At 42.3% G+C, this 20,298-nt stretch overlaps 1 pseudogene across 1 annotated transcript; it reads right to left on the bottom strand.

Moving 5' to 3' along the window:
* Window positions 1-5,409: 5,409 nt before the first annotated feature.
* Window positions 5,410-16,212, bottom strand: LOC147423309 (laccase-4-like; annotated as a pseudogene). Its single transcript, XR_015186639.1, has 6 exons — window positions 16,025-16,212; window positions 15,792-15,946; window positions 15,449-15,693; window positions 14,264-15,318; window positions 13,968-14,093; window positions 5,410-6,341 (listed from the first exon to the last, which is right to left on the bottom strand). The product of XR_015186639.1 is annotated as a laccase-4-like (transcript).
* Between the last annotated feature and the right edge of the window lie 4,086 nt (window positions 16,213-20,298).

The raw sequence follows: 20,298 nt of genomic DNA on the forward strand, positions 1-20,298 counted from the left end.
CCTTTCCACCACAGTCATTTAAATGCACAAGAGTCATAGTAGGCAGAACAACCCTCCCTACCTGCACCATCACTTCAAACTTATCTCTGTAGGACTGCAAGAAATTACTGTGCTGAGCTAACAGGTCTTCAATGTCAAACTTTGGATTAAACATAGAATGAACTAGATCAAACTTGTCCCCAGCACCACAAGATGCTGCAAAATCAAACAGCCTCTCATCAGTTGCAGCTGGGTCTTCCAGAGAAGACACATCCTCTTTGTCTTTACATTTAGTTGCACAGGGACTTCCTTCTAGCACATCTGCATCATCTGAGAAGTCTATATTCCTCTTTCTTGTATTTTTCTTCAGAAGTACTGTACAGGGAACCACAGCCTTGTAGGGTGAGGGATCCTCTTGCCCTGGTGACCTCTCTGATTGATCTTCACCAATTGACTTTTCTTCAGATATGTCTTGACAAAAGTCAACAGTTCTTTTGGCAGATACATTAAGCAACTGAGCCTGCAAGGGTTGAAATCCTGACACAAGCTCTAGATCAGGTTTCAGCCTCTTCTGCCTACTGGACCTTAATCCTATTCATCAGGAAACATGACAAGTCTCTCTCTCTCTCTCTCTCTCTCTCTCTCTCTCTCTCTCTCTCTCTCTCTCTCTCTCTCTCTCTCTCTCTCCAAAGAACACTAAAAAAATACACATAGACTCTCTCTCTCTCTCTCTCTTTCTCTCTCTCTCTTTGTATGTGTCTATTTGTACTAAAGGCGCGCAAGGACGAAAAAGTGCTTTTTGCAACTCTCTACGCGCGCCTTAAGTGCAATTGAGGGAAAGACGCGTAAAGATGTAAACGTGCCTTTTGAGAGAGTCATAACTATACTATAGGCGCGCGGAGAGAGCTGGAGCCAGTGTTTGGTTGGCTCTGTGCGCCGTTAGTAACGTGGACAGAGAGGGGAGGGAGAGAGAGAATGTGTATATATCTGTGTGTGTGTCTGTGTGTATGTGTGTGTGTGTGTCTCTGTCTATGGAAGTATGTGTTGAGGTGTGTGTGTTGAACAACAGTCTGGGTTTTTCTTTGTTTAGACACACACACACACACACACACACAATTTGTACCAACTGTTGGAAATACAGAGAGAAAGAGTGAGAGATCACCTTTTGTTGGTGGGGTTTGCAGGAACTCCAAGGGAGGTGTCTCCTCCATTGCTTTTTGTGTGTCAAACTGACTCTGTCTCTCTCCCTCCCTCTCTCTCTCTCTGAGAGTAAGGAGTCCCTCTCTCTATCTCTCTCTCAATCTGTGTCTCTCCCTCTCTCTATCTCTCTCACAATCTGTTCTCTCTTTCTCTCTCTCTGTCTCTCTATCACTCTCTCTCTCTCTCTCTCTCTCTCTCTCTCTCTCTCTCTCTCTCTCTATCACTCTCTCTCTTTCTATGGCTCGCTCTCTCTCTCTCTCTCTCTCTCTCTCTCTCTCTCTCTCTCTCTCTCTCTATTGTTCTCTCTCTTTCTCTCTCTCAAAATCACACTTATAACGGATACACACAGCAGCGCCCCACGTGTCACTATAAATTAGAGTATATTTGCATGTTGTCACACGTGCGGTCATTATTGAGACCGTATACTTCTGTACGTCATATAAAGAGGTCAAGAGAGAGAAAAACCACACCTCGTGAAAGAGAGTGAGTGAAAGAGAGAGAGAGAGAGAGAGAGAGAGAGAGTGCAAGAGCCGTCGTCTGCGTCTCCGACAGCAAGCCGACCCATCGACATAACGAAGGTCTACCTCTCCCTCTGCCTTTGCCTCTATCTCTCTATCTCTGTTTCTGTCTCAGTACCAAGCACAGTCTTAACAAACAACCCACACAAACAGTCACACACACACACACACACACACACACACACACTCACAAACACATAGACACACATATAAAACATACACACACACACACACACACACAAATCACAAATCACAAACACACACACACACAAATATAACTTACACACACACACACAAATACAGGCACGCACACACACACACACACACACACGCATACCCTCTCTCTCACTCTCTCTCTTCTCTCTCTCTCTCTCTCTCTCTCTCTCTCTCTCTCTCTCTCTCTCTCTCTCTCTCTCTCTCTCTATACCAAAGGCGCGCGTAGAGAGGCATAACCGGTGTGCATGTCTCTATGTGCGCCGTTAGTACTGTGCATTGACCAGTGTATGTCTGAGTGTTATAGAGAGAGAGAGAGAGAGAGAGAGAGAGTGTGTGTGTATTTCTTTTACCCTATACTAACGGCGCGCGGAGGTGTTTGTTGAGGTAAAAAAGTGCTCCACGCGCACCTTTAGTAATGGGCTCTCTCACTCTCTCTCTCTCTCTCTCTCTCTCTCTCTCTCTCTCTCTCTCTATTTAAATATGCTAAGCTATAGAAAGGAGAGAGAGAGAGAGAGAGAGAGAGAGAGAGAGAGAGAGAAAGAGAGAGAGACTCTTCTTTTTGTGTACAGTGAAATGGCTAGAACAAAAGCCACTGCAAGGAAGGCAGGCAAGGGACCAGGATTAGCATCTAAAGCAAGTAGCAGATCTGCAACCCCAAAGAAAAGACCTGGAAAACCAAATAAAATTCTGAAAGGGCCAAGGATGAAGAAGTTGCAAACCTGCATGGGACTTTTCAGAGAAATCAGAATGGCACAGAAATGTGTAGATTTATGCATACCAAAGCTTCCCTTCCAGAGGATGGTGAGGTCCATATGTGATGAAGCTACCTGGGGCACCAAAAGGTGGAAGGTGGTGGCATTAATGGCTCTACAGGAAGCAACAGAGGACTTCCTACTGGAGTACTTCAGTGACATGACCATTGTTGCAGCCCATGCCCACAGGGTTACTATAATGGACAAAGATAGTGAGACACTGAAAAGAATAAGGTGGAGGTATGACAAACTACTGGTCCCCAATGTCTGCAAGGATAAGAAAATGAGGGAAATTTTGTTATACCCCCCGGAGCTAGTGCCACAACTCACAGTTGTAGATGTCACACATGATGTGAATACAAGGGCAAGGGCAGAGACTATTGCTCGCCAAACAGAGGACATGAGGGAAGCAGAGCTTAAGGAGAAAGCAAAAGTAGCAGTGGAGTCCCAGAGGCAAACAGAATGCAATGTGACCCTGTCCATAGAGGCAAGCAATCAAGAAAATCTACTTTCAATGAAGGATGGTTTGCTTGCAGTGATACCATTTGTAGATGGAGCCAGAAAGCTAGCTCTGGAAAAAGTGGACATTAATTTATTGCAGAATCCAGATGCTCAGATTTCAGACACAATTATCTATGCTTGTCTTAAGTAAGTGTTACTATCTTGCTAGCTTTGAAAACTCAGATAATAGGTTTGCTAACTCAGGTAGAGTCTCTGCAGCCTGATCAAAAGTCAACTCCCACTGCACGCCCACACAGAGGTGTTTCTTCTTGATCCACAAATGTCAGTGATTATTAGACAAAAGAACAGTCCATCTGGGACCTTTGAGAGTTGGTTTCTCCACTGTGCTATGCTGGAAGTTACTGTCATCATCTTTCCATATGAGAACAACCATCACTGGAGTCTCATATGCCTTGATGTTGACCAACCAGCAGTGTGGGTGTTCAATTCAATAAAAGGAACCCACCCTGAAATTAGGTTGTAAGTGTTTTGTATCAGAAAGTGTTTCTTATAGATATCCATGTAAATTTGAAGCCTCATGCTAACATCTTGACATTGCTTTGTGCAGTTGTATAAAGAGGTTGTTGCTTGCCTATGGCAAGCTATGTGGAAGGTATGAACTATACAAGGCCCCAATCAAAGATGTACCTGTCCCAAATCAAACCGATGGAAATTCTTGCGGCTGGAGATGTCTTCTCCATGCAGAATATGTCCTGCAAAGCTACTTTGCATTAAAACCTTTCATGACTAAGGTACCCATTTGGCAATGCATTCAGTTAGTTTTGGTTTAGTCTATAAAAGAATTCTCACCATGTGGTCTTTCAATTTTGCAGAGTGCTTTAAAAAACTACACATATGATTATTTGCAAAGATACCGGGTAAGTTTAATACAACACCTGCTTACTATGTCTAGCCCCAGAGAGCTTGAAGATAGCGGCTTGGATGACCGCACTATTGATCTAACAAAACATGACGTGCCACCACGACAAACCCCTACATCCGATACAGTGGAATCACAACGGGCCGAGGGGGTCATATCCGCAGAAGATGAAAGAGCCGAGGATGAGGAAAGGTCAAATGAGCATATGGAAGGTGCTAGTGTACAACCAGAGGAGACAATGAAAGAGCCAAGTCAGCCAGTGGAGGAGCCAAAACAGCCTATGGTTGAAACCCAAGATGAGGAAAGCAGGCCTATAGATGAGCAAAAGGATATGGATGAGGAAAGCAGGCCTAGGGATGAGCAAAATGATATGGATCAGGCAAGGATGTATGAGGCAAGCCGATCAACCGAGGGAGAGGAAAAAACCTTGGAGGAAACCTTGAATGAGGCAGAAAGAGCCATGGGGGAGACCCCTGATGAAGATGTGAATGATGACTATGAAGATAAAGCAGAGGAGAGCAACAACGACATAAACACTACATAGACCCAGTATGGATCCTTGCTACCTGTAGATACGGTTGTTCCGGTAATGTCTATTCAAGTATGGAAAAATATGTTCAGCTTCTAACTACTTATATGTACTTGTCAACTTTTACAGAGGTTGATTATCTTGGACGTCAATGGATTGCTGCTGATGCGGGTGCCTCTCGGTGAGAGAGGACCCTTTGAGGATTTGCAAACGTTTTGGATGGGAACTTGTCGAGTCGTGGTTCGTCCAGGAACCAAGGAATTTATTCAGTTTCTTCTTCCGCGCTTCAGAGTTGCCATATGGTCTTCAATGCAAAGGCAAAACTTGTCGCCACTAGTTGCAATAGTTTGCAGTGTATGCCACGCTCACACGTCAGATTTTGCCTTTTTGTATGATCAAAGAAAATGCGTTACCGTTGAGGGCCACTACCACCCTAAAAAACCACACTTACCTCTTTTGTACAAACCGTTTAGCCAAATCGGTGTACCCTTTGATGCAATTAATACACTACTAATTGATGATACTCCTGAAAAGGGAGAACTAAATCCATCGGGAACAACTGTCTCACCACCTTCTTTCGAGGGGCATTCCTTCGATTTTTACCTTGAAGACATTCTGATTCCATACTTACAGAAATTGTATCTCAGTCCATTGTTCACGGACGAGTTTGTACTTTCTAATGAATTAAGATGACTCTTCTATCATGTCTTTGTCTTGTCTAACATTGAGAGAGAGAGAGAGAGAGAGAGAGAGAGAGAGAGAGAGAGAGAGAGAGAGAGATTTGACATGGTAAAGAAATGTATTTTAAGCACACTTTTTCACAGGGCACAATTGAAAAATGAGCTCAATAAACTTCATGTCTTGAAAGTCATTTGTATACACTTGGGTTCACAAGAATATCTGTTACATTGACACTACTTCAACCCGACCATCCAACTCTTTGCACAAAATATCTTTTTCCCTTCGCCGCATCACCTTACGGCCAGCTAGGAAAGAGGAAAAATCTGATAGGTCCTTGTCCATTGACTCTTCAATTATGTCATGCCGCAAATGCTGAAGACTGCATAGCTCCCTTATTGTAACCACCAACAGTAGGCCATGCTCTTTATCAATCACTTCCACATCCACAGCAGGATTATCTTCCAAACCTGCAGAAACCTGGTCCATAGGAATGTACTTACCGTTGAGCATTTGTGATTGCATATACCAAAACGAGACTAACAGTGATTGGCTTGCAATCATGTACTTGACAACTAGAGTATCAAGCGCGACCTCGCACCGTAAACCAATCTCTTCCTTTGCATACCATCCTTTGTCAAGAAGTTTGTCACAGGATGACTGCTGAAATGACTTGCACATGAACATAGTTTTCGTAACTCGGATGTTGTAGCTATGAAACAGCTCTATGAAGAGTGCAACAGGACAGAAGTTTGCAATTCTAACCAGTTTGGTGGGAATAGAGCTACGTAGAGACCTTTGTATATCCTTGTAGAGCTTACTTCGCATTGCCTCCACCATTGTTTCCTCGGGAACTGGCCAGTCCACAGTGTTCCAATCGGTTGGTAGAGGCACTTTCACCAACATGCCATTCTTATTCCCTGAGCTGAGTTGGTAAAAGTGGTCATAAAAAAAGATTCCCTCATCAGCCAGTCTTTTGCTGCTCCTCCCTGAATACTGTAGAGAACCAATGTGGGCATGAACAACATGGAAGAGGCCTATTATGCACTCCACAGGCTCCCATTGCTCATAAGAAGAGGGATAAACATCTGCAATATATATAAGAAGAGTTAAACTAAGAGTATCAATAAGTACAAATGACAAATCTAATGTAATTGAGCTGTGAAGAATGGAGACATTGCTCATAACAAGCGGGAGAAACATTGCAAAATATATAAGAAAAGTTATAATGAGAGTATCAGTAAGTTCACATGTCAAGAGTACTTACAATTGCAACGTGGTTGATGTATATCTGATACATTTCCACCGTTTGCTATCACCTCTGGATGGGTAAACACATGCTGAACAAGAACTTCCTTTACAGATCTTTTGCCGATTTCAACTTTGAAATCCAACACTCTGGCCTTCCATGCTGAGCGGTAAACATTGATACCACTAGACCTCTTGGGTCTTCTTGGTTGCATGAGGACCCATGAACCTTTGTTTATCCTTTGTCCAACCCATTGGTTCTCTGCACTTATTGAAGCTGGTATTGTAATTGAGGATATGCTACTACTTGGCCTTCTAGGCAAAGTGCAGTTGTTGGTTGTTGGTGTGAGAGACAGTAAACACCTGGAGCCTCTTGGGCGAGAAGACGTGGACGCCATAGCTCTCAGAGAAAAGCTTTAGTGGAGGGAGATTCACTTTGAAAGCATTCTAATGGAGGGAAAGTGTTTTAGAATTCCAATGTCTTGTGCGGGCTTAATGGTCACCCTCCAGTACGTTAATGACCATAAGAGAATATCAAAAGTGGGACCACATGCAAGCACCTAAAAGCTCGGTAAAAGGAAGGAAATTACGATGCTACAATCCTAGATTCGTGAAAGTTTTATGCTATTTTCCTATTTTTTGAGTCTTTCCACGTACTTTCCTACGTAACGTAGCCTTCGTGCTCATTGGACGCGCTCTATTATTCTCTCTCTTCATATGGCCCTCCAAATGACCTCTGAAATTTCCTAATGACCCCATTAGCTTTGCAAGTCATCAATTAAATGATGCTGAGAGAAACTAAACCACTACAGATTGTGAAGGTTTAGCTATAATTTACGCAGTAAACGTCTATTCCTTTCTATTGGCACATGGTGCCTGTCTTGGGACAGTGGTATTAGAGCATTAGGCGTGTGCTTTTTTGAAAGCATACCGGTCCCACCAAAGAGCAGATAGAGCAAGATCGCACTTCCAAAGCTCTTTGAAAATTTTAGGTTTGTGCTCCGACCTGGACTTATTAGCCACTAGCTCCCACCCTTACTTCATCGTGCATCGGGCGCGCTCCCGTCTTCACCGCTCATGTCTTACAAGGCATAAGCCATAAAGATCACTTGCAAGCAAAGAATCCAAGATTTGTTTTGAGTCAATGTTTTTCTAAAAAGCAGTGTCATACAGATGTTGATGTCTATAGCTACCAAACAGCACACTCTAAGGACTTTGCAAGCTTTCAAGAGTAATTTTTCCCGAAGTTATATGGTTTCTAACATCATCCTTTGGAATGCAACTTCTGGTAGAGTGGGGTATTTTGAAATGCTTTCCATGGAAACCCTAGTAAAATATAACTTGAAATTTCTCAACATCTCTTAGTAGATGTCTCTTCATGAGCTGATGACCTTGGATATCCAGTGCGATTGCTATCTTGGGACTACCATCGTTGTCAAAGAAAACTCTGTCTGTCCAAGAGCTAATGGACCATGCTGTGCTCGGTGATAACCTTATGGAATGAACCTATCCCTAATTTTTGGTAGGGGTTTCAAGATGGAAAGTCAATCAACTTTTCGAGATCAATTGTTGTTGAGATTGCTTTTTAAGTTTGAGATATGTTTGGTCTTGTTTTAATGATCTTGTTTAGAATCTGTTTGAAATGGATGGTATCTATTTGAACCTGTCTTGGTGCCGATTTGAACTGTTTGACTCTGGTTTTAATATTGGTTTCATTAATTGGTAATTGCACTCTCGGGTGGAGAAGTGAGAAATACTATTTTTGTATTGTTTGAACCTCGAAACGACGCAGACCAATGCCTGGGGAGTGTTTTGTTGTATGTTTGAAAACCTCGGAACGATGTAGGACGATGCCTAGGGAGCATTTCGTTGTATGTTATAAAACCTCCGAACGATGCAGGCCGATGCTCCATGGGGAGCATGTGGTTGTATGCTTGAACCTCCAAGCGACGCAGATTGCGGTTTGGAGAGTGTTTGGTTGTTTTGTCCTCTAAGCTCATGGCTCAGAACCACTTAGGTCATTTGGGGGGGAGTGACGAGGTAGTCGTTGAGTAGCTTCATAACGCAAACTGTTTGTCTCAGAGGAGTTCTCAGAGGCGTTGTTTGTTGTGTCTTGTAGCATGCATATATGTAAGCATTTGTGTTGCCTTGTGATGTGCCAACCACTGAATATTCCTAATTGGATGAGATTGCCTGGGTATGTAATTTTAGTGCATCAAGACACTCATGGAAGATCAGTGTGGTCTGGGTGTGATGGCTAATTCTACTACTCCGGAATATCAAGAGTTCCAATATGGACGAAAGGAGAAGTCAACTCCTTGATCAAAAGAAGCCGAAAGGAGAAGCCAACTCCTTGATCAAAAAAGATGAAAGGAGAAGCTAACTCCTTAACAAAAAGAGAAAACTGATTGTCCCTCGGAATGACCCTCCGAAATTTTTGAGCTAACTTGAGTTGTTTTGCAGATATGTTGTAATGGTGGATGATTACTCTCTTTTAAGAAGGGGAGATGTCACAAACTGCTGACGTGTCAAAGACTTGAAGAATGGAGCCAACTTACAGATGCCGATCGAGGGGCCTAAACCCTAAGAAGAACAAGTAACAGAAGAAGTTCTACCAACTTATGGGGACCCCATCTAATGGGGCCCCAAGTGACATAAAGGATTAAAATAAAGTAGGACCCGTAGCTGATGACGTGGTAGTTTTTGGAAATCACACTTCCAATGATGACGTGGTAGGCTGTACGGATTTTCATGTTTTGCACCACTAACTATTGACGTGGCAGCTATACGAATTTTTGTAAATTATGCTAGTAGCTTTTTGGCATTGCTTTTGGACCAGAAGCTTTTGAGTTTGAAGGATTTTCATGTAAACTACTTTTCATAGGCCAAGGGCCTTTAAATATGTGCTAAGGGCTTATTCTCTGGCATGCTTCCTGGAGAAGGTGCAGAGTCTGGAGTATCGGACTATACTGAGATGATGCAATATAAAGAAATACCAAAAGGGGTGCCAAGGTTTGGGGCCAATACTCTCTAGGGTGGAATTCCGCCACTCCGTGTCACGTGTCGTCTATCTCTCTCTCTCTCAGTTCAGTTGTTATTGAAGTGCTAAAAGTCTGTTCAGTCTGTTCTTTTCTATTGACACCTGGTGCCCATCTTGTGACACGGGAAGCCCTGGGAAAATTTCAGCAGATGTGAAGGGAGGGCATCTCTTCACCTATGCTTTCGTCTTGAAGGCATGTGGCACTACGCTAGAGCTGATATGGGCAAAAGAATTCACGATGATAAATTTTGTCAAGGGGATGTTGAAAAAGAATTAGTCATGCTTGGAAATGCCTTGGTTGACATCTATGCCAAATACTTTAGAAAGCTCAAAATGGGCTTCCTATTCGTAAGGTCGTCTCTTGGAACGCACTAGCTTCCTGTCGGGAAGGTCATTGCTTGGAACGCACTGGTTGTGGGATATTCCCAACAAGGGCAGGGCCTGGAAGCTCTCGACTATTTTTAGCGGATGCAAAACAAGGACAACTCTCCATATGTGATCATTTCTTGATCAACGTGTATTCTAGATTTGGTGTGCTTGAGAAAGGTCAAAAAGTGCTTGAGGAGATTTCTGTCCGGAATGTAGTCTCTTGGAACGCATTAATGCGATTATGCTCAACAAGAGCAGGGCCAGAGAGCCCTATTGGCTTTGACGGATGTGAAGCTAGGAATTTCTCCATAAGCAATCAATTATGCTTGCATCTTGAAGGCATGTGGACTGTAACGAGGATGGGTAGCACATGTCAACGGAAAAGAACAGGTTGAACAACTTTAAGCACTTCAAATAACAACTGAATCGAAAGAGATGCATGACACAAGATGGGGAATGGAAGAGTTCCACCCCGAGAGAGCACTGGCCCCAAACCTTGGTGCCCCTTTCTGTATTTCCTTACATTGCTTGAACAAGGTACAACGCCGGTACTCCATCCTCTGCACCTTCACACTAGAGCATGCCAGAGAATGAGCCCTTGGCTCATAATTAAAGACCCTTGGCCATAATAAGCACTTATATGAAAATCTTTAAACTCAAAAGCATCAAGCCTCAAAAACTGGCAGTAAAAGTTGCCCAATGTAAATCACAAAATTCCGTAGAGGTGCCACGTCAGCACAGTGAGCACGAAATCCGAATATCTATATAGGTTGCCACATCAGCATGTCAGTCCAAAATTCAAGCGTTTGTACTAGCCTACCACATCATCAATTGCTATGCAATAGTGTGTGTGTGTGGTTCTGCTTTATTTGATCCCTTTAGGTCACTTGGGCCCCATCAGACGGATCCCCGCCGCAAGTTGGTAAAACTTCTTCTACTGCTTCTTCTAGGGTTTAGGCTCCTCCGTCAGGATCTACAAGTTGGCTCCGTTCTTGAGTGGCTTGACACATCAGTAGTTTGTGACATGTGGAACTATATGCAAAATGCCAATATGGGCAACATAATTTACGATGATATTGTTGGTCAAGGGCCGTTGAAACAAAATGTCGTGCTTGGCGCTGCCTTGGTTGACATGTATGGTGTACTTCAAAAAGCACAAAAATTTCTTGAGGAGATGGCTTTCCAGAATAATAAGCCTTAGAATGTACTAATTATGGGATATGTCGAACAAGGACGGGGCCAGGAAGCTCTTGGCTGTTTTCACCTGATGCGAAGCAAGCACATCTCTCTAGATGCAATCACCTATGCTTGCATCTTGAAGGCTTGTGGCAATTTGGAAGACGGTAAGATGGGCAAAAGAACTCACGATGATATTGTTAATCAGGGGTTTGTTGAAAAAAAACAGTATACTTGGCGCTGCCTTGGTCGACATGTATGTCAAATGCGGCAGGGCCGGGAAGCCCTGGGCTGTTTTTAGCAGGTGTGAAGCGAAGGCATCTCTTCAGATGCAATCACCTATGCTTTCACCTTGAAGGCATGTGGCACTAGCAAGATGCTGATATGGGCAACAAAATTCATGATGATATTGCTAGTTAGGGGTTGCATAAAACGAAGTTGTGCTTGGCGTTGCCTTGATCGCCATCTATGCCAAATATGGTGTACTTTAGAAATCACATGAAAATGTGCCTGAGGAGCTCCTTCAATACGTAATGTGGACCCTTGGAATGCACTGAGTGCAGGATATAGGGGCAGGGCCAGGAAGTTCTAGGTTGTTTTCAACATATGGAAAGTGAGGGTGTCTCTACAAATGAAGTCACCTATGTTTTGGTCTTGAACGCTACAATTACATCTTGAATGAGAACAAAATAATGAACTTGACCTTCTCTTAAGATATGATATTCAAGTCTGTGCCACAGCCATGTGACTTTGTCTGTTTAAGTTCGAATTCAAGTCCTTGTCTCAGCAATATTAGGTAGATCTTGTATTCAACATGTTCCAAGAGACTACATTTCGGATAGAAAGCTCGTTAAGAACTTTAGTAAACATCAAACCACCTTTGGTTTCTATAGTTAATATTTTTTTGAAGAGCTAGGATTTCTATCATCTGGATCCCTCCTGCTTCCATCTTTGCATTTATCATCGTTGTTACTGCCATCATATCCATAATATATATCCTTGCAATTATCATCGTTGTTATTTCCATCATATCCATCATATCTATCCTTGTAAATATCATGCTCTATGCAAGTCGGTTTTTCATTGCATCCTTGTGGCTACAATCCCTTCTATATCAAATTTCATCCTATTTGTCATGGCCTCTTCGTCTTTCATACTTCTCTCATGTCGATCATAATGCGATCTCCATCATCATCTCTTCTACGACTTCTGCCCTCGTGTCAAATGTCGTGTCACTTTGTCTATCTTCTTTCACAAATCGTACCCATGGAGCTACTACCACGATCAACACGAATCTACTCATGCTTCCCCAACTTCATCGATAGATTGCAACAACAAGGAACATTGTTCTACCTATGCAGAAGAGGGAACACTCTTACTCTGTTTTTTGATTGCAAAGCAATGCCAACAACTCCTGACTAAGAATCTCATCGAAAATGTTTCCTCGTGTCATCGTCTTGCATAATGCCACAATGACAATGTAGTCGAAAATGGACTACGGGGTAGGGTACTGCTTCCGTTTTTTATGAATTTCGGAGAGGAGAGTGTGCTGACTCCACCATACTTCTGCATGGAACTCATGTAGACCGTGCACTATCTATTTTGTTGGTAGTTTAAAGTTTTCATGGTATCAAAAGTTTAACTATTGTTTTACTTTTGTTCGTAGTTCATCAAAGGCAAGCTTTTTGAAGTGCATATTCGTTCATGTGAAACCACTACGAAGAAGGTGAGTGCTACTATTCTTCTACTTTTGTTTCTAGTTCATAAAAGGCAAGAATACCTGATAGTAAATGTAACAATTACAATCTAATTTTCATATTAAAAAATATGTTTAGAAATATCTTGTGTGTTCTTGATATATTATTTATTGAAAATTTTTCTCCAATAGTATTTTACTATATCTTGTGAGAAAATAAATTGCCACGACAAGGCCTCTACAATGATTAGTCCTCATCATAAATTTAATTAGAGAAGATTATGTTTTAATCATAATAATGTAGAGCATTTGGTCATGTGGGTGCTACTGTCTACACATAATCAGGGATCGTTTTCCCAACCTGGTGCATATTGGTTTGCTAAAATGGACCTTTGATTATTAATGGATATTTTCCTTAGTAATAGTCCTTATGCAAACTCGTGAAAAAGCTAGACATTGTAATATTTCAAATCACTTGGAAACTTCTTGACTAATTCTCAAGGGAGAATCTTGGAAGCATTGGCTCTTGATCGGAGAAAAATGGGCAAAAAACATTGGAGCAAAAGGGGCAAAAAGAAGAGACCAAGAAGCTAACCAAGAGACCTCTTTTTCTCCATCGGAGCAAAAGGGGCAAAAAACCTCCAAGAAGCTAACCAAGAGATTAGAAAAACTCAATGCTAGATTAAGTAGTGGATAGTAGCACTTGGGTAAGGTGGGACTTTTATTTTATTTATTTATAGATTGGGGGTCACCTTCATTAAGCATCACAACTTGCCACCTGGAAACTTTGAAATGAAAATGCCATGCCTCTACAGTGATCATTCCTCATCATAAATTTAATTAGAGAAGATTATGTTTTAATCATAATAATGCGAAACACTCATTGATTGGATGCAATGAAAGTGGTTTTGTATTGCGTTTCGTTTTGTTGATTGGGTGCAGTACCCAACATGTAGGTGAGGAATTCATGAATGCTGCAACTTGGCATGGATTGTCATCCATTACACTTCACAAACCTTGTGGCGGATGAAATTGTGGGAGATGAGATGTATTCTTTTGGCCTTGGCCTTAGATCATGCAAAGATTAGGTACAAAACTATGCAGAGAGCCTTTTTGCATGAGAAAACAACTCTTTGTCAGGACCACAGATAAAAGCAATGTTTGTTGAATTCAGAGAATACTAACATGGGGGCAAATCAATAGGTGGTGGGATTATTCTGTCTTGTGGGTTGGGGCCATTTTCAATCACAAATGCAGTCTCCAAACCGGCCGATGTATGAAATACAAGGTGGCAATGCATAAACCATACCACTGAATCAAAAAAAAAAATCGCTTGATTAGTATTGAAACATTATTTTCTTCAATCAGGTTCACCATGTAGTTTCCAGAACAAGCCTTAGTAAAGAAAGGAGTCACCATTGAATAGAAGAGAGAGAGAGAGAGAGAGAGAGAGAGAGAGAGAGAGAGGTGTGTAATTATACCTGGGTTGTAAGCACGGAAGCGGAGGGCTGCCCAACCACCTTGAGGGACGTCGATGGTGTTGCGCTCAGGAGGGTCCACCAGGTTAAAGGAGAGCGGGTCGGAGGAGGCGTTGTAGTTGCCCAGGCCCATGCCCACCACAAAGAAGTTGGTGTCGTGCAGGTGGATGGGGTGGTTCTCCGGCGCCACCAAGCTCGTGCTCTGCAGCACCAACTGCACCGTCGAGTTGAAGGGCAAGTAGCTCGGCCGCGTGCCTGCCTTCGCCATTGCGTTGGCTGGCGGCTTGCCCGTAAACTTGAAGCTGGCCGTCGGATTGTCCGAAAAGTTGGCCACGAAGACATTCGGTTTCCGGAAGTAGTGCGCCTGCAGCAGTGCCGTCTGTGGCAGCTCAAAGGAAATGTTATTGATCACGCCCACTAGCTTCCCGCCCAGGGTGAGGGTGCAGTTGGCACAAGGCCTGATGGCCAACCCCACCGTAAAGAAAAGATGCCGATCTATCTTCAACGGCACCGATGCAAGAAACGCCTTCGACGCCAAGCTTCGCAAGCTTTTACTGAAGTTGTCCGCCGAAGGGCTGTCGAAAATGGCCGGAAGCTTTGGCAGCATTGCCCGCCCGGTTTTACTCGCTCCTTCATAGGCAATCACCGCCGTTGTGGTGGTGTTGTCCAGAGTTACATTGGGCGCTATGTATGGCCGTGCAGCCAAGTAGTAGCGGCCGGCCGGCTGATCTGCCGTCATCAGCACGTTCGTGGTCTGGCCCGGCATGATGAGAATGCAGTGCACCTGCAGGGGTTTCGTGTAGGTGGCGTCCACCTCCACCACCGTCAGCTTGTGGTCGGCCACACTCAAAAACATCTCTCCATTCATGGCCGCGTTCACAATCCGCAGCATGTAGGTCTTTCCGCTCTTCACCGGAACCAGCACCGTTCCAGCTGCAGAGCATGGGTACAAGCCGCCCGGCTGACCGTTGATGGTGTATGCTCGGAGACGTTCGGAGCTCCTCACGTCTGAGCTGACTGCTGCAATGCCAGGTCCATGCTCCCCTTCCACCACTCACCTGTTGATTGCATTATGCTCATGAATTAGCTGAACTAGCAATAGAACAATAGATAAGTAGTGATGCTCTCTCTCTCTCTCTCTCTCTCTCTCTCTCTCTCTCTCTCTCTCTCTCTCGCATGTTTATTCACCAAGCACCAAGGGCACCTCCTCATATGGAGTGGCAAATGGGTAAGGAGCACCCTTCTTAGGTAGAATGATGAGAGCCCCATACACCGTGTAGCGCATCCAATGGTTATGGGCATGCCACCACAAAGTTCCCCGCTGCCTAGTGATGGTGAAGTTGTAGGTGTATGATGCACCTGGCTTCATGGGACATTGTGTGACATAGCCCGGTCTGTCCGCCCACCCGGTACGCACCTGCTTAATGCCATGCCTATACATACACATTTACAGAAACACATCCACAAGAAAAATTAATTGGTATCAGGCTCCTTCATGGATGCTAAAATCAGCTGGCATACAGATATTTACTAGTGAATGGTGATATTCTTGTCAGGAAGCTCATTGCTGACCTTCACAAGCACATTATCTCCCTCTCTTATATACATGGTCGGGCCCGGCAACTCTCCATTTACGGTTGGGATCACTTTCGAGGAGCAAAGGCGGGTCATCTTCTGATATTTTACCTGAAGAATGACATGATGGCAACAATGAGAAAAATGAAGCTCGTTAGTAGACTCATATGCAGCCCACAATCCTCTTACATGAAATTCAAAGCGCCTTATGCTCTGTGACAGTGCTAGATCTCCATTGATGTAGGCGAGGAAAACACAGAGAAGAAAGAGCCTCCAGGTCGAGGTTATATATTTCTGGCCATGGCGGAGGCCCTCCATTTTGATGAATGCGGCTTATATGCAGATGCCTATGCACAGGTATACAAGGATCTGTAGGGCGCAAGTGGAGGTACGGCTATAGCGGGAAGAGGCAGTAGGAGTATATGTGGGCATGCTGCACCAGCTAGCGTAGCGCCAAAGTGGTGCTGGTGAGGGTGAACTCTCTTTATCGTTAATCCACCGTCTTAAACACCAGCCAACTCAACTTGGTAACAAACTTTCAATTTCTTCCAATACTTAGATTTCCAACTACGTATAAGTGGGCAACAGATCTACCAAATGCAAGGGGCTTCTTTCATGAGCTGTAGATGATCTTAGCTTAGAGATAAGCCATTCGAAGCTTGTAGTAGAGCACCAAAACCTTTGATTGAGCTGAGATAGTTTAGATGTCCATACTATGGTGCCTTTAGCCTATAGTCAATTATTACAATAGCCCACTAAGTACCAAATCCTAAAATACTGAAATATGGCACCTACCTCTTGTGGTTAACATTAGGGAAAATGTGGACTCTCAAAGGGACTCTATATCAACCAACATGTCATTGGAAAGATCTTAGAAGTATGTTCTAAATCTTCAAACTCGGACCAATGTGGAGTTGATTTGTAGAGTTATGGCTTCCCCATTGAAGCTGAACTCGGGGGAGAGATTCCATTTATAAGACAGAGTTGTTACGACATAAAAAAATGAAATCTTTTAGAATATAAAGAATCTGATGGCATGCTATAAATCAATGGATAGATCTCGATCAGTACATTTTAAATCCAAAAGGTCCAACAAATTTTGATTTCATTTGTAAAAATTTACCGTGCCTCCGTTTTGGACAAGAGGGAGAAAGTCAAAGTCAATATAGGACCCATTTGAGAGTCCAAAATTTCCCTAATGCTATTAATTTAAATATTTCAAGGAGACGATATCTCCATAGCCTGAGATCGTGGATCGTTTCTAAGTGAGAAGAGATACTAGGAGTATATGTAGGTGCCAAAGTACGTTGTTGTTGGTGAGTGTGAAGTCTCTTTGTTGTTAATCCACCCTCTTATTAAACACCAACCAACTAAATTTGGTAACAAACTTGTGCAATTTCTCCATGCCTCATCCATCATATACTTCGCTTTCCAACTGCGGCCCACAAATACAAGAGTGGGGCAACATATCAATCTTCCACGGTTTTCTTGAAGTAAAATACTACTTTCCTTTTGGACTACGATCACGCTTATGTAAACTAAGATTGATAATTACACACTACATGTATCCACTATAATGGTCCAGGGGCCACTTACGAGACATTCCCCTTTTAAACCCAAACATGGAGCTTCATGATAGTTGAATCGTGAACCAAATGAAACGGGGCTTCTTTTGCAAGCTCTAGATGGTCTTAGCTTTGCGATAAGTCACTGGAAGCTCGAAGTAGAGCACCAAAACCTTTGACCATGTTGAAGTAGTTTTGATGTCCTTAATATGGCGACTTTACCCTAGAGTCAATTATTACAATAGCTTACTAAGTACCAAATCCCAAAATATTGAAATATGGAATCTGCCTCCTGTGGTTAATTGCCAATTTGAATTTATCTTCAAGGAGATGGTGTCTCCATAGCTTGAGACGATGGATTGTTTCTAGGCGAGAAGAGATAATGGGAGTATATGTGGGTGCCAAAATACGTTGTTTTTGGTGAGTGTGAAGTCTCTTTATCATTAATCCACAGTCTTATCAAACACAAGCCAACTCAAGTTGATAATAAACTTATGCAATTTCTCCATGCCTCCGTCACAGTAGTCGAGCATCGGGGGCTGCAGATCTCATCGCTCCATTTAGTCACCATTACTGTGCAAAATGAAGGGGTAGAGGTGTTGGATGAGAGACACCTCAACATCTAGAATATAGGGAGTGGTGATAGGGGGTCATCAATTTATTATCCTTGACAATGTTTCAAAGATTGTGGGACTTTGAGAGGATGAATCACTTTTTGTGCTTACTATCTATGCAGGCATGATGGATCCAAGTACTATCCTATCTGAATCAAAATTTAAAATCAGTTTGAAGAAGAAAATCCCGTTGAATGACGCTCTGATTCTACCCAAAGGAGATGAGAAGACTGCACGATAAATATAGTCTCCAATACCCTAGTTAAAATCAAGCATCAAGGTAAGTTTGAGGTCTCTCTTCTGCCCAGCTTCAATGCCATTGGCCGAGATCACATGGCCAAGAAGAGTAACCTTGCTTTCACCAATGTGGCATTTCTCCACATTGAGTTGGCCCCCCAAAGCTTGTAGCCTAGCTAGACCTTCATAAACTTTCTCCAAATGAAGAGAGCGAGAGCTATAGATACAAAATTCATCAATAAAAACACGGATTGATTTTCCAAAGAATGGCTGAAAAACAAATGTTACATATCGCTGAAAAGTGGTTGGAGCATTAGTGAGACCAAAAGGCATAACTGTGTAAGCAAAACATACCCATGGTGTGATGAAGGTTGTCTTCTTTTGATCTTCCATGTATGCCACATTAGACGAGAACAACCAATGGATCCCAATATCCATAGCCAAGGGTAGTTGGATTATAGTGCAACAGAGTAGGATAAGAAAAAGTCTTATCCAAAAATCCATTCTTGTCATGCTAGAAAGGAAAAGTGAAAGACTTCACAATTGTTAAGCCAAGAAAACAGTGAAAGAGGTTTTAATGTAGCATGGTTACATGCACAATGAGGTTCATCTCCATCTCACAAGCTCAAATATTGCTCCACACAAAGTTAATTATAAGTGGTTCATGTTTACACACTATATTATTTCCACTTTGCTTTGGTATCTTTGTGGTTCTCTATGATTGTTATATTTTTTGTGCTTGTTTTTTGCTACTATGCTTATTAAAAACCTCTATCCCTCACGAATAGAGGAATGGCAACCAATGGAGTGTCATAGATATTCTGGATGTTTGGCATGGATCCACTGATGAAGAGTTTTACTCAAAAGAATTAATTTTTATGATCATTTTTGCGTTCCACCAAAATCCATGAAGGATTGGGTACTATCTCCAAGCTTGCCCTACCTAATTTAGGAGTAAAGAGTGGCCACTACCAAGCATAACAACAAGTGAAAGCTATAGGTGCAAGATCTTTTATGAGATCCATAAATGGTTAAAAGATAACAGAGCAAGCAAGCATAGCAGATTTTTTATTTTTATGTCCATCCTTGTATTTGAGTTTTTTTTTGTTGCAAAGGTAGATGTGAAAATGTCTAGAATGATGATTTTGGTTAAATGTTTAGACAATGAAGATGTATTAGAATTTGTGAGTTTGGGCTCAAAAAATAGTGAATGGAGTTCTTTGTAGAGTGCAATCTAATTCCATTGCCTATAAATACATGATCTATACCCAAAACTTCATTATATCATATTTTTATAGTCGGTGGCATCATGTGGGGGGTGACTTTGTCCCTTTATATCAAAACATGGATGATTTTAATGTAAATCTCATCCAAGACATTGATGTATAGATGAACGTTGAACACTTGGCAACGTTGAAGATAAGAACCAATTGTAAATTGCTCCAAGTGAAGTAGGACTTATACAATGAGGAGATGGATTTACCTACAGGTTTTGATTTTTAGATAGCTAGGAAGTAGATGTGTAGATAATTTTCTTTCTACCATTCTTGGCTTTTGTGAGTCATAATCTTACTTACTCTATTTTTTAGTATGCCTTGCATGCTCCAAGGAGGGTTGAAAAGAAATTTTTATGCCAAGAAGCACTACTAGAAGGGGTTGTGCATCTTCTTCCAAGATAAAGCTTGCTCCCTAGTTAGAGCCCTACTAATCTAGCAATATTGTTGGCATATTGTATCAATTGTTGCTTACAACGAACATTTTGTACAAAATATTTTCAGATCAATGAAAACTACTTGTATGGTGCAAATGTCTCATCTTTTTGGTTTTCATTTCCACTTGGTGCCACTATCATGTCCTCAATATTGTATGATTTTTGTATGTTCAAGACAAAAAGTGCAGTCTTGTCATCCAATTGCTTCAAAACACTATAAATAGCTCAACCTAGTTTTGGATAGGTCAAGAGATATAGGTAAGGACTTTGGATCCTCTTCCTCACTTCTTGTGAGCAAGAAGGATGTAGAATTTACAAGGGATGTAATGTGTGCTC

Source organism: Adiantum capillus-veneris, chromosome 26, assembly GCF_014529385.1.
Source record: "Adiantum capillus-veneris isolate H3 chromosome 26, ASM1452938v2, whole genome shotgun sequence".
Classification (NCBI taxonomy): domain Eukaryota; kingdom Viridiplantae; phylum Streptophyta; class Polypodiopsida; order Polypodiales; family Pteridaceae; genus Adiantum; species Adiantum capillus-veneris.